The following is a 13,424-nucleotide window of genomic DNA, read 5'->3' on the forward strand; positions in this document are numbered from 1 at the left end:
AGCTGAAGTCGGAATTGTCCTGTTCCACCTTAAATGGTGCAGCACTTCAGGTGCCGTTTAACGTGGAACGGAAAAATTTGAACAAGAAGCTGCTGAATGAGAAGCGACTTCAGCCTCGTAAAAAGTCAAACATTGAGAGACATTTTACAAGAACCTGTTCTACTTTTGTGGAAAAGTTTCCTGCTGGAGATGCGAGAAAAGCGGCTATAGCTGAGCTGAAGCTTAAAGCAGAGTAAGTCTGCATTTTATATTATATATGTTTTAGCTTATACTAGTGCATCAGCACACACTGAGTCATGTTTAGAGCCTGGGGCTCTCATGGTGGTTAGATTTTTGTTGGAAGGACAAAATGGCTTTTCTTAACATTTGGGCTGTGGAGCTCTGCCTGAGACCTGCTCAAAGAGCTTGTGACCCATGCACTGCTAGCTAGTGTGTGACTGCGCTCTGCTAGTCCGTTTGCAAGTTGTCATGAGCCACTATTCCCATTGTTTTTATTGGCACAATACTGTGGAGCAAGGTTATAGAGCTGATTGACTGCCTACCTCAAGGCTGAATGTTGTTATCGTTGACAGCAAAGCATTTATTGGAAAAATCACTTCCGCAAGTTTAGATAGGTGGATAAAGAAAGTCAACTTACAAACAGATGACACGTTTTGAAACATCAAACATGTTTTCCATTCATTTCTTATCTTTCTGCTATTTCCAGACGCACTTCTGGTTGTTTATAGCATAAATCTATCTCTTTTAATGTAATAAAAAGTGAATTCATTATGATATTATAATATTATTGTAATAAAGTATCATTTTTAGTATGTTTCTATATGTACAAGTATGTGATGTACTAGAGCTGTAAGATGCTGGAAAAGCTTGAAAATGGACCTTGGAAAAGGTGTATAAACCCTGTTCTATATAGAGCCATCTTCTTTACTAAAGAACCCTTAAAGAACCATCTTTTTTTTTTTAAGAGTGCACTTTGTCTACATGCTGTGCGTGGGACGAATGTGTTCAGGTGCTGATGTTGTTCCTGCCATATCACCCTGTGGGGGGGTCAGATGTGAGCAGAAGAACAGTCACCTGTACTGCTGACTTTGGTATGCTGAGCAGCACATCTCTCGGGTCCATGTCCTGGGAGGGAGCAGGGAGCTGGGACAGAGGGAGAGACTTTCCATGAGCTTTGAGTATATTAAGAAGGCCTGGAGCTACAGCTCCCTTAGGGGTGCTGATGAAAGCAAGGGGAGCACAGAGGAGCTTCAGTCCTCGCGAACACAGCCATGGCTTAGCGAGACTCCAGAACAGAACGAACTGTTGGCTGGAACTAACAATTTTATTAGTTAATTTGTTGAGAAATGAGTGTTTTTAAAAGGCTAAGCATTTAACATGAACTTAACAGACTTAAGTCTAAGTGTAAACTCTCGTGGATCCCAGCAAGAATCCTAGTATGCAGCGTCTTGTGGTGCATGACTAATTTTCAGTGCTGTGTGTGGAAGCAGGTGGGAAACCAGCCCACTGCAGGCAGAAGCCGGACCTTGCATGCATCCACAAGTTAATTAACAGCCTAAATAAAGTAGAATGATCATTAAATCATTTAGAAACAGTAAAAAATGATGACAGTTCAAATGAAGGAAGTCGTATATTGTCATATATTGAAGTCAGTTCACCTTGACGGAACTGCAGGCGGGAGCGGGACTAAACGTTTCTGTTGCCGGCGTTCTCTTATGTTCCATCAGTGTTCTCTTATTTGGGATTCATTCGTAGGTAAGAACAGAATCTACATGCACTCTATAGCGCAAAGGTGAGAACAGTTGTGTGCTTTGAGAGCACGCCATGAATCTGACGTAGACTTTTTCAGGACCTTTCTGAAGAACACACTTATGTACAAACTTGAACGAAGCCTACGGATTCATATCAATTGGGGAAATTTAACCTAGTAATGAAGAGCTTGTGAACTAGCAGACTGGCACATTGTGTTCAACTCTCAGAACGTGAGTCTTCTTGACAAAGAACGTTAAATATTTTCTCCAAATCCCAGATTGTCCAGCCAGTGGTAGTGAACGTGTGGATCATCATGTGGCCCCATTTTCAACACCAGTGTAAGAAGTGTTGGCACTGGGAATTTGAACCGTTTTCAAATGACCAAATATATAAACAAATAATATGCGAAATGTTATTACTGTTATGAATGAATATAGATGAGAGTAGTGAATAACATACTAACATGAAATAAAACATGGGATACTTACTTTCTTTGCCATAATTATTAACATGCGATTGAAAAACCCACACAGTGCCACTAATGGTGGTTTTCATTGAATTTTGCGTCTTTTAAACTTGAAATAAATTCATATAGTATATTCTTTACTTTGTGTCCTGCTGTAGAGAGTCGCATTAAGTACAAGCGTCTAGTCTTAAGCTGTTGGAAAGTTTCTTTATTGACATTTTAAGGTTAATATAGAATACAGCAGCTAAAATGCTGTAAGGAATAAGTCTGATGGTATGCTAAGACAAAATATAATTAAAGAAAAGACTGTAAAACAATAATAAAATAAAGAAATAATAAAAAAGAGTTTAAATCGATAAAAACGACGGTTTGGAGCCCAAGTGTAGATCACTAGAAGAATCTTAAATATTCTAATCGTTGCTGACAGATCATTCCAGAAAAAAAACCTCTAATTTTTTGCTTGCGTTTCAGGCTGAAGTGCTTGTTGAGTCGTGTATGCGTCTGGTTTGTATTTTCGCAGCTCTTTATGCAGCACAAAATAACAAAGTCTGTCATCTTCAGTTTTTAGCGTCTGTCCTCTTTCTTTCCTCCCACCCCGACTCAGTGGGAAGATTCGCAGTGCCCGACTTGCCCGGAGAAATCGGGAGACGGCTTCTGGAGTGGGCAGAGCAGGAAAGGGAAATGATCGTGATAGTTAAGGCTGAATGATGCAGCAGGAGAATTAAATCACAACACTTCGACATTTTGACGAAACATTTGGATGTAACACAAGTTTGAGGTCACACACAGAAAATGAGCCCGTCTTGTTGTCGGTTTTAATCAGGGGTGCCCGGTTCGTCAGTGCACATTGGTAGATGGCATCTCATTCAAACAGGCCATCAAATTTTTCAGAAGAAGAGTGCGAGACCTAGAACCAAGAAACCGAACGCTTACCTCATCCGTGCAGAAAAGGAGGAGGACGATTCTTACAGTGTCAAACTCCAAATGCATCTGCTTGATTGGCCAAACATCTTTCACACTTTTCAAAGAAGGGGGAACATCAAGGGGCTTTTATGAAGTATACAAAGAAATTACTACGACAAATTCCCAAAAAAGTGAAATTTGAAATCATTGGAATGAAGGTACTGCTGTTTGCCCTGTAACGCTGAATGTTAACGTTAGTTGATTTTACTCAACAAAAGCATGTTAGTCCTTAAAACTGATTCTTATTGTGTTTTAATTATATTAAGTCAGTTGTCAGAACGTCTTTGCCATGCAAGGAACCATTTGAGGCATGCAGATGTGTTCAAGGTCCTATATAAAACCATTGTCTTTACTGTGGATCCCTTGTAGAACCATCTTTATGAGTGTAGATCATAGCCATGGTGGTAAGTGATATGGAAAACTAATTAAAATGGACTTAAGTCTGATTTCGCTGAATTTAAGTACATGTTGCTCAGTCAAGTGTATTAAAAGCTGCCACGCGGTTACACGGAACCCCTTGACATGACGTTTTTAAGTAAACGTCTCTGTTTTCCTCTCTCATCCACTTATAATTTACAGACACGCATTACCTACTTTTTTCACCGAACTTTCAGTCCCACTTGAGTACGCATTTCTGAGAATTTCCAGCCAGATGCTCTCGTCGGTAAACCTCTTAGTACAGATGTCCACATCAAACGCATCCCAAACCACGAAACGATGGACGCTTTGAAATGTTTGTGCTTGTATTTCGGAATCTGCCCCGTCATCGCGGGTCTTACCGATGTGTTTATCATGAAAAGTCATTGCGATAACGATGCAAGTATGATTTATCACGCAGCCCTAGCCGTGACCTACTCTGATCGGTGCTGCTGTGGGACAACTTATGGTAATGATAACAGATGGTAATACTGCCCACCACTGGACATCATCCCTCTAAATTCTGCCCACGAGAGAGTGCCTTTAGAGGGAGGGGGACTTGCCAAGACTTCTGCTTTGAATCTGTCCAGTTTAACGCTTGAGCATCGCTCAGCTTTTGGCGTAGTTGCCAGCCTGTCATTTCCATCACAATGGCCTGCCGCAGTGGAGCCTGTTCCAGTAATTAAGAGATTGTCCTCCAGTCAATAGCTGCATTCAGCAACCTGTTCATGCACTCGCTCAAACACGAGTCGCTCCGTGTCGGGTCGGGAGCTTTTTCCTCTGGACGCAGACCCAGTGGCCCAAAATGAAACGATTCTGCTCCCCTCCTCCCCCTCCCCTGCTCAGTGGCCCTTTTCCCTGTGCTGCAGTTCACTTTGAATTAGGCTCATTGATTGCACCGTTCTCCTCCTCCTCCTCCTCCTCCTCTTCCTCTGCAGCATGCAGCAAAAAAAAACCCTCCTCATTCCACCAGTAGATGGAGATGGAGCTCCACGATTTGAGCTCCAGATATTCTGAAGGAGATGAGCTCTAAAAAAAAAAATCTTTAAAGGCTGCATTCAAAGGCGGAATCTGACAACCCTGTCCATCCATGTCAATGCAAATGGAATAATTACTGATCTGACGCTGTCGCTCTGCTGAGTGATTCTTCCGCAGAAAGCAGATTGATTTGTTTTCAACCCTGATCGCGCTTAATGGGCGCACGTGAAGGGTTGGGGGTGGGGGTTGCATCTCGATGAATACAGTAAGATTTCGGACCCATTCATCCGGCACTCAGCTGTAATTATTTGATTGCGTCGTATTCCTGTTTGTTTAGTGCGCTGATCACCCGTGATTATCGCCAACGTTTGCCGGGTGAACGTTCTTCAGTTGTCAAAGACCTAATTTATATCGCGACAACTGGAAACGTGCTTGTTTGCTGACGCGTAAGAGGCACTGGAGCGCACTTAGCGGCCTCTCCAGCTCAGTGCTGGTGGCGAACGGCACGCATTCGATTTTAATCAGCATCCAAGCCTCTTTTATTTGTTGTTTTATTGTTGTTTTGTTGGTGCTAGCAGGCCTACGCTTCATGATTGCTGTGTCGGTGGCTGTTTGGAAACACTCAGATGTGAAACGTCTCAATCCTTTCGGCAGATTCTGGCCAGTAGGGCTTGACAGGACGCATCACATCACGTATTGATGGAGCGAGGATGCTGGACTGCGTTGGGTTGCGGAGGAAAACAATGCTGACACCAAACAGCCCAGAAAAGCAGCGTTCTCTCTCTCTCTCTCTCTCTCTCTCTCTCTCTCTCTCTCTCTCTCTCTCTCTCTCTCTCTCTCTCTCTCTCTCTCTCTCTCTCTGTGTGCATCTGCCTCTCTCGCTCTTTCTCTAAGCCTGAACTGGCATGAGAGGAAGTTTGCGCATTTTCCTCGCTGGTATTTACAGGGCTGGATGATAAATGTCCAAAATAGCTCTCATGAACTGTAATCTTTTGAGAGCCCTCTTGCAATGTGCAGTAGCATCCATTTGTACATCTGCTTGCTCTGTGCCGCACTTCAAAGCAGTGGTGCTCAGAGGCCTTGAGCAACAGGGCAAAATACCCCTGAGCCCTCTGAATATAAATCATTGGCTTTCGTTATGCGCTCCCCCCATTGCCTTTATTTTATTTTTTATTTTTTTTATTTTTTGGCAGCAGAGATTTGGGGAAAAGGGAGGGGGCAGTTTGTGGCTGTTGATCGTCAGAGGATGCGCGGTCCCCCTGTGAGCTGTGAGCGTAAATGTGTATTTTGGCGTACTCCCTGCTTGCTGTGCCCAGCGTAGTGTGTTCACTAATGGAACCTGCGAGTGGCAGTGGAGCCGGATGGCCGCAAACACTGACAGATTGCGCGGTTATTGTAGGAGGCGGCCGTTCGCGGTGTGTGGCCCTTAAACCCTCCCGTATGAGTGCTTGGGCCAATACGCATGTTGCGGTTAGGGCCCGACTTTTGTCACCTAAAGTTTGCCACCCATAACGATCTTAAGAAGCAAGTAAACAGACTCCAACTCTTACAGCTCAGCTTGACTGACTAGATATTTAACGGTGAATCGACAGTTCTCACCTCTGAAATTGCTTAATAGAAGATTCCAAACATTCGTCGAGATGTAAACAAAGTCAGTTTGTAGCAAAAACTTCAGATGTCTTTACAGTGGAGGTGATAGGAACCAGGGGTCACCATGACTACAACACAAACATAGACATTTTACTTACTATCCAGAACCACCAGTGAATGTATTCTTTGGGGACTATTTGCCTCACAGTGCCCTGCATGTATCCCTCCACCATTAAATGTATTAATTGAAGCTATTTAGACCCAAAACTATCATAAAACAGCGTCTTAGTCATCAGGCAGTGAATTCATAACCGTCTAATGTAGGAACTTTCTGTGAGGGAGCTTTTAGAGGTGGATGTCTGGTTCCTGTCAGTGGGCAAATTTCGTTATATTATTGCCGTCTATTCATTATAATGGAAAACAAGATGCTCATGAATATCGTTGGTTTATTGACTGCACTTTTGTCGATATAGATAAATGTGTTCCACACATTTAAATGTGGTTCTTCAAAGGTTCTTTAGGAAGCATTTATGAACCCTCAAAGAACCCTTTGCATGATTAAATGGCTCTTTGCATCATGAAAGGGTTCCTCAGATTAATGAACAATGTGTTGTAGAACTAAAGAAGGTCTGAAATTGTGGCGATGTCAAGCTTGGAAGAGTAGCAGAAACCTCTTTGGTGCTATACAGAACCCTATATAGAACCATCTACAGCACATTCATGGGACAGTCGTGGGCTGGAGGTTAGGGAACCAGCCTTGTGACCGGCAGGTTTCCCGCTTGATCTCCTGGCCTGACTGAAGTGCTCTTGAGCAAGACACTTAACCCCCAACTGCTCCCTGGGCGCTGCAGATTGGGCTGTCCACTGCTCTGGGCAAGTGTGCTCACTGCCCCCTAGTGTGTGTGTTCACTAGTGTGTATGTTAAAATGTGGAGGTGAAATTTCCCCGTTGTGGGACTAATAAGGGTCACTTGAAACACTTATCCGTCAATCTAATGAAAGCCTTCATGACGCAAAGAACTCTTTAATCATGCAAAGGGTTCTTTCAGTGTTCATGATTCTATATAGAACCCTTTTCTTTACTAAGAGCAATATATCTTCAATGCTTTATCAGTTACAGTATGAAGGCTCAGCCTCCTATTAATGCGTAATTCTATTCCTGGACTCGGTGACACAGCCAACCGTGGTGGTCTGGGTTTCTGATGATCACTGGCAGTGATGTTAAAGGTAGATGGGCTGTGATTAAAGCCCTGTCTGAGGCCCACTACATCTGTGCAGATTAACCTTTCAGGTTAAGCAATTAAAGGGAAAATATATATTTTCTCTGCTGGCCTGATGCCAAGTCCCTGGCGGCTTTTCCATTTAGTGTAGTGTTCTTTACAGTGGACAGCCCAGCCTTGAAGTTTGGCCACAAACCGCAAGGTTAAATGGAAAAGCATCCCTGAAGGAGAGAGGAAATGTCCCCGGATGAACCTGATATCTCCAGCGAGGGCTGAGAGGCCTCCCGTCAGATGGCCAAGGTTTGTTACTAATCCAGTTGTGTTTGAAATGTCAGGAATGCTTCAAAGCGCATGGCCTTTGCTGAACTTCTATTCTTAACACCACCTACTTTTAAACGAAGGATACTTCAGATTGTGGGCCAAGATGAAGCCGATTCAGATGTGGCTGTGGAGAAGTTGGCTACCTGTGTGCAGATTTAAATGGGAAATGTCAGAGTCGCTGACTGTCTGCAGTTCAGGGCACGCCGTCTCTCCATTGACTCCATCCACATCTTCTCAGATGGATATGAAGCGTAAAAGCCAGAGAGGAACATCAACCTCGATTCCAGCTGAATGTGAGAAATATACACAGATTAGGAGCTGGAAAATTGTTCGGCTTATCATTAAACTGTCTGTCTCATCTTTTTAATGTGCGAGTTGTATTGAAAAGGATATAAACTAAAATAGAATAGACAGTAGGTCAAAGCTGCGGCAGACAGTGTGTATTTGTTTTGGGGAGTTGAGGGGGTTGTGGTTTTAGCTATAATGGCAGCTTTTTAACTATAAAATGTCATGACATTACATTCACCGTCATATCTGACTCTGATTTCTGTTTACTAAAGTCTAAAGTTTGGCTTATGTAAACTGCTGTTGCATAAATGTGCACATATAGGTGCCGTTTGATGAGTTCATGGTTTGCATCGGTGATTTGAGGTCTGTCACTTAACGAATGGGCCAAAATTCCCATCCCAGCCTTGTACTTTTGGTTTTTATTGTAGCAAAGCTGCTTCAGAGTAGTTCTATACAGCAGTTGGGTGGCTAATGCTTTAGGGACAGATCTCGGCATCTCTGCCTTGAGGTACCATCCCCTCCGCACGTTTGAGGTTCCTCCTCTTTTCCAGTTAGCCGCAGTCTTACTAACTGTAAACAGGGAATGGGTTCAATCACGGAATCAATCACGGAAACTATTTGGAGTGCCAGTCTGCGGGGTCACCGCCTCATTTTATAATGTGTTGCATAAAAGACGATCCCTTCTCGCCTCCGTCAACCCCTCGTGTTGATTCGCAGTTTGTGTCTTGTATTACACGGCCACTTCATGAAACCAAGGCAGTGTCCCCCTCCTGTGAAGATGGACAAGGAGCCCCATGAAGTCTGCTGGGGGAATAGTCTCGCTTTTCAGTCAGATATCAGCTGTGCTCGGCTATAAAGTGGAACTAAATGACACTGCCATTTTAAAAAGCTCTGGGGGACTATTTTTATACCTCTCTCAAATTGTGAGGAGAAAATGCACTATTGAGTGGCCATTGTTTGAGCTCGTAACACTGAGGGAGTGTCTTCTGTGTTGTTCTGGGTCCGACCACGGCTCTTCATGACTTGCTGCCGTCAGGGTTTCAAACAGTACCAAGGCTATCAAGGCTTTGGTTCTATATGGTGTTCAAGGTGAATTTCTAAACAACAGAGAATGCGCTCGTCGGACCCATCTTAGCGTCTCTGTCTTGGACCACGAAGTCCGTTTCCATAATCCAGTATCAGTCTCCTTTCTGACCAGTGACGGCTTTAGTGTTTGTATGATATCGATTTCTCCCATGTTGTACTGCTGTGAAGATCAAGCTGTACTGGCCCCAATGGTGTTTTATTATCAATATTCCTGAGGAGCCTTTTTTTTTCCAGCCCTAGGGGTCGAAGCAGCGGGAATCCAATACAACGGCAAATTATCGCCTGCTCTGATTTGTAATCCTCTAGGCCTTGCAAGGGGCAGAAGGGTAATTCTCCAATAGTGGCGGGCTCCACTAATTTACAGCCGCGTGACAATCAATCGTGGGTCCTGTTTTTACTGAAAAACAAGACAAACGAAGCTGGAGATTGGGACACTTTTGGAAATGTAAATCAAGTGGAGGCCTGAGTCAGAGGAGGACATCCATACAAGCTTTTTCAAGATCATTGCTGGTCATTATCCATGAAGGAAAACATGAGAAAGAGAAAGAGCCTCGTCACAATGAAATACTCTTTGAAATCGGCATGATTAAGAGAGGCCGGTGCAGGTTATGAAAATGAATAATAGGGATGTCTGGAAGCTGCTATCTCTCCAAAGTCTCTCTGCTACAGCTTGCGAGAAAATTGAGGTAGGATTGAACTCGGAGGAACAGGAACTTTTTTTTTTTTTTTTTTTCCCCCAATACCAACAAAGCATTTCTAGTGATGGATTAATGTCTCATCACAGTCCTGGCGTTCCATGGGCCCACACGCCTCTTGACAGTTTTACAGGAAATGAGAACGACGAGTGTCGGCCGCCGTGGCTCTGGAGCCGGCGAGATTTGTACCAATCTCCTGAGTCTTTTGTCTCTGCACTTCCCTCCTGACATATAATTTTCCCATAAATGTAATACGCTGGCGCTGGCTGAAAGGACAGGAGCCCAGAGGACAGCGCCCCCGCGACAGGCTGCGTCTCGTAGAGGGGCAGCGACTGGAATGACACTCGTCACGGCTGACCTTGAGTGCTCCGTCAGGAATGACGCGGCGCTTTGTGGTGCACTGGGAGTCTCAGCCAGTGAGCACATTGCCGGGCTGTGGGGTTCAAATCGTTCTAGTTGAGCTTTCGCGCAAGCTCCCTCAAAGTATTCCGACCTTGGCCTCGGCTCGGCTCAAAAACCACTGGTTTCTTTTTGATCCCCTGTTTCATCAAGCATTCAGAAGCAGACCCGGCAAGATAGCACTTTTTCTGGCCTCTTGCTGGAATCTGAAGTCTGGAGTATCGGCCGATACCAACCTGGCCTTTTTTTTTTAAAACCACACGGCTTTGAAATTTGCTATTTTCATCTGGTCAGTTTTAAAAAAGATGGCTCTCCAAGGGTTCTTTAGTAAAGGGAATGGTTCTGTTTAGAACCATGAATTGTACATAGGACTATTTCATGCTTAAATAGTTGTTTGCATGGTGAAACTGTTCTTCAGATTGCTAGGAAATGTGCTGTACGTGGTTCTGTATAGCACTATTCTTTAATTTCATTTTGGTTCTATATAGAACCATTTTCAAGAAGGTTCTTCTATTGTTACATATATATATTTTCCTTTAACTAAAGAACCTTTGAAGAACCAACTTTACTGTGCTTCATAATTTTCAGCCATTTTCACCAAATTCCTGCTTCTATTTTCTTCAGGAGACTCACTTTCAGCTCCTCAAAGAACCTGCAGACACGCCTCCAAAGCTCAGTCTTAGAAGCTGGTTGATGATTTGAAGTGATCAAACCCATTCAGTGGTGTTGTGGTCTGGACTCTGGGGCGGTCAGTCCATCGTTCAGCTTCCTTGTTTGACGTGTCTGTCCCCTTTTCTCAGTGAGGTTCTTCTTGCTCAGCTACACGTCCTTTCAGACCCACGGCGCTGAGTGGTCTTCTCACAGTGGAAGGATGGACAGGAACACCTGTGGATGTTTTCAGATCTGAAGCAGCTTGATTTTCTCCTCCCTCTTGCCCAGTTTGTTAGACGTCCCGCTGTATCACTGTATCTAATCTGCTCAGAAATATCTCATGAATAACGTAAACTTGTCGGCTATTTTGACTGGAAAATAAATGATGGGTGGTCTCTGATTTTTGCACAGTGCCATGTTAATTACTGCTGCTGTAGTAGTTCCCAGCTGACGACAGACTCATCACGCATCATAAACATCACTGACCGCTGCCCTCTGTTATAGCCCCAAGTCAGAAGTTGTTGACCCATGGTGTGTCCTAGTACATGATTTTATTTACATGTGCTCTTGTACATATACTGTATGTAGTTACCTCAAAGCAGCAGATATGCGATATGGCGGAAATGTAACATACAACTTTTCATGATACACAATATATCCCAGTATTTTTTTCTGACATCTGGTCATCAACGTAGTGCCGCACTTTAAAAATCCCCTCAAAAGCTATGAATGCAATTAATTAAATTCACAACTTCAGCTTCGATGAAACCGGACTAATTATGCTGGTTTTGTTGTCCAGCCCTGATCATTTACAGCAGGGGTGGCCGGCCTTGGTCTTGGAGATCTACCACCTTGCACTCCGTAGTTACGCCTCTAATCAATCACACCTGATTCAGGTAACGAAGGCCTTCAGGGGCATGTGATTGTTAGAGCCAGATGTGTTGGATCTGAACTCTCCAGGGTGGTAGACCTCCAGGACCAGGATTGAGCCCCCCTGATGTACACAACACCTAGATTGTGATTATATGGCTGTGTATTGCAATTTGCCTCAAAGTACAGTAAAATCCACTGTGGTCTTATGATCTTCAGCGCTTGAATACTGTGATAATATTTCGGTGCTGTATTTGTTAGTGCAGTTTAGGAGAGAGCAAAAGAACCGATGAAATGAAGCAATTCTCTGTTAAAGACCAATTTACAGCTCCAGGCACGGAGTGAAATATAGCACATTAGTGTGCGTTCAGTACCTGCCGTTCTCCTGGGTGTTAAACAGGGATCACAAAGGTCTTTTCTGCTCCCAGTGTTTATGAAAACAACTGTGAATACGAACACTTCTGTCCATTATTTTTAATTGTTGTTCTAAGCACAGTAAGAATCAGCATCACATTGCATGTCTTCTTCTTCTTCTTTCGGCTGCTCCCTTTAGGGGTCGCCACAGCGGATCATCTGCCTCCATCTCGCCCTATCCATTGCCTCCTCTGCTTTCACACCAACCATCTCCATGGTCACCTTCACTACATCCATAAACCTTCTCTGAGGTCTACTTTTAAATCAGAAATGAAGTATTCTTCATATTTCTTTGGGTTTTATTTCTTGTTCCTGGTCACCTTATAGTGGATCTGTGGACAGCGCCAATAAGAGCCACTTACAGGGTCAGATTCAGGTTCATTTCACAACATGCTGTGCATGAAAGGGGATGAAATGAGGTGCTCAGGTACCTTTTGGGTTGCTGTAATAATAAAAGAAAGAGGAGAAAAAAGAAGAAAACACACAAACACAATTAAAATGGGTTTATATGTGTGTGTGTGTGTGTGTGTGTATGTATGTGTATATATATACAGGGTAAAATGTGTGCAGTGTGGATAGAAATAACACTATGAAAGTCTAAAAACTAAATAAGTGGCCAAGTGGGCCCAAATGCAGCAGCGCCTTTGATATGAAGCTTTAGTAATAGTTGCACAGTAAGAAAGCACTTGTACAGTTCAGATTGTGGAACTTTCAATTTCACAGACTCAAATTGCAGCAGTGCTCTGATTAGAGCTTGGCGAAATGGCACAGATTTAAAATTGGCACACTTAAAAACGCTATCAAAAAACAGTGAAAACAGTTTGGCACCAAATCCAGTTAAATTGGACCTTCGTTTTGTCTGCGTGTGGTGTTACACAGACACGTACGACATGGTGTGAAAATCTCCCTCTGATATTTCAATGACTGTTTCAGGTTTTACAGGGTGAATTTTAGCCTGTTTTTATTGTCCTCACTCAGTGATGAGATTTCTTTCAGTTTTAACAACCGAATCTCTCGCAGCGCTGCTTTCAAAGATGAGAATCTTTTAAATGCGAGAGCTGAATAAGATGCATTACGCAGAATACCTGCGAATACACCTCCTGCCCATCGTTTTGTTTTATGGAATTTTTTCCCCTAAAATATCTTTTTAAAATATATTAATTACAGAGAGGAACATGCAGGGTGTTGCCGGTAATTATTTTCTTTTTGCATTTTAAGCTTGCTATTGCTTTTGCTGCATAACCATTGCTATAAACGTTGTTTATAGTCTAGCAATGTTGAAATTATTTAAAAATTGGTGGACATTAAGAGATAT

At 43.3% G+C, this 13,424-nt stretch overlaps 1 protein-coding gene across 1 annotated transcript in view; it reads left to right on the forward strand.

Moving 5' to 3' along the window:
* The window catches only part of lmbrd1 (LMBR1 domain containing 1), a 171,496-nt gene that overhangs the window by 17,775 nt on the left and 140,297 nt on the right, over positions 1-13,424 (forward strand). The gene's annotated exons all lie outside the window — the stretch shown is intronic.

The sequence above is a fragment of the Pygocentrus nattereri genome, chromosome 22 (genome assembly GCF_015220715.1).
Source record: "Pygocentrus nattereri isolate fPygNat1 chromosome 22, fPygNat1.pri, whole genome shotgun sequence".
Taxonomy (NCBI): domain Eukaryota; kingdom Metazoa; phylum Chordata; class Actinopteri; order Characiformes; family Serrasalmidae; genus Pygocentrus; species Pygocentrus nattereri.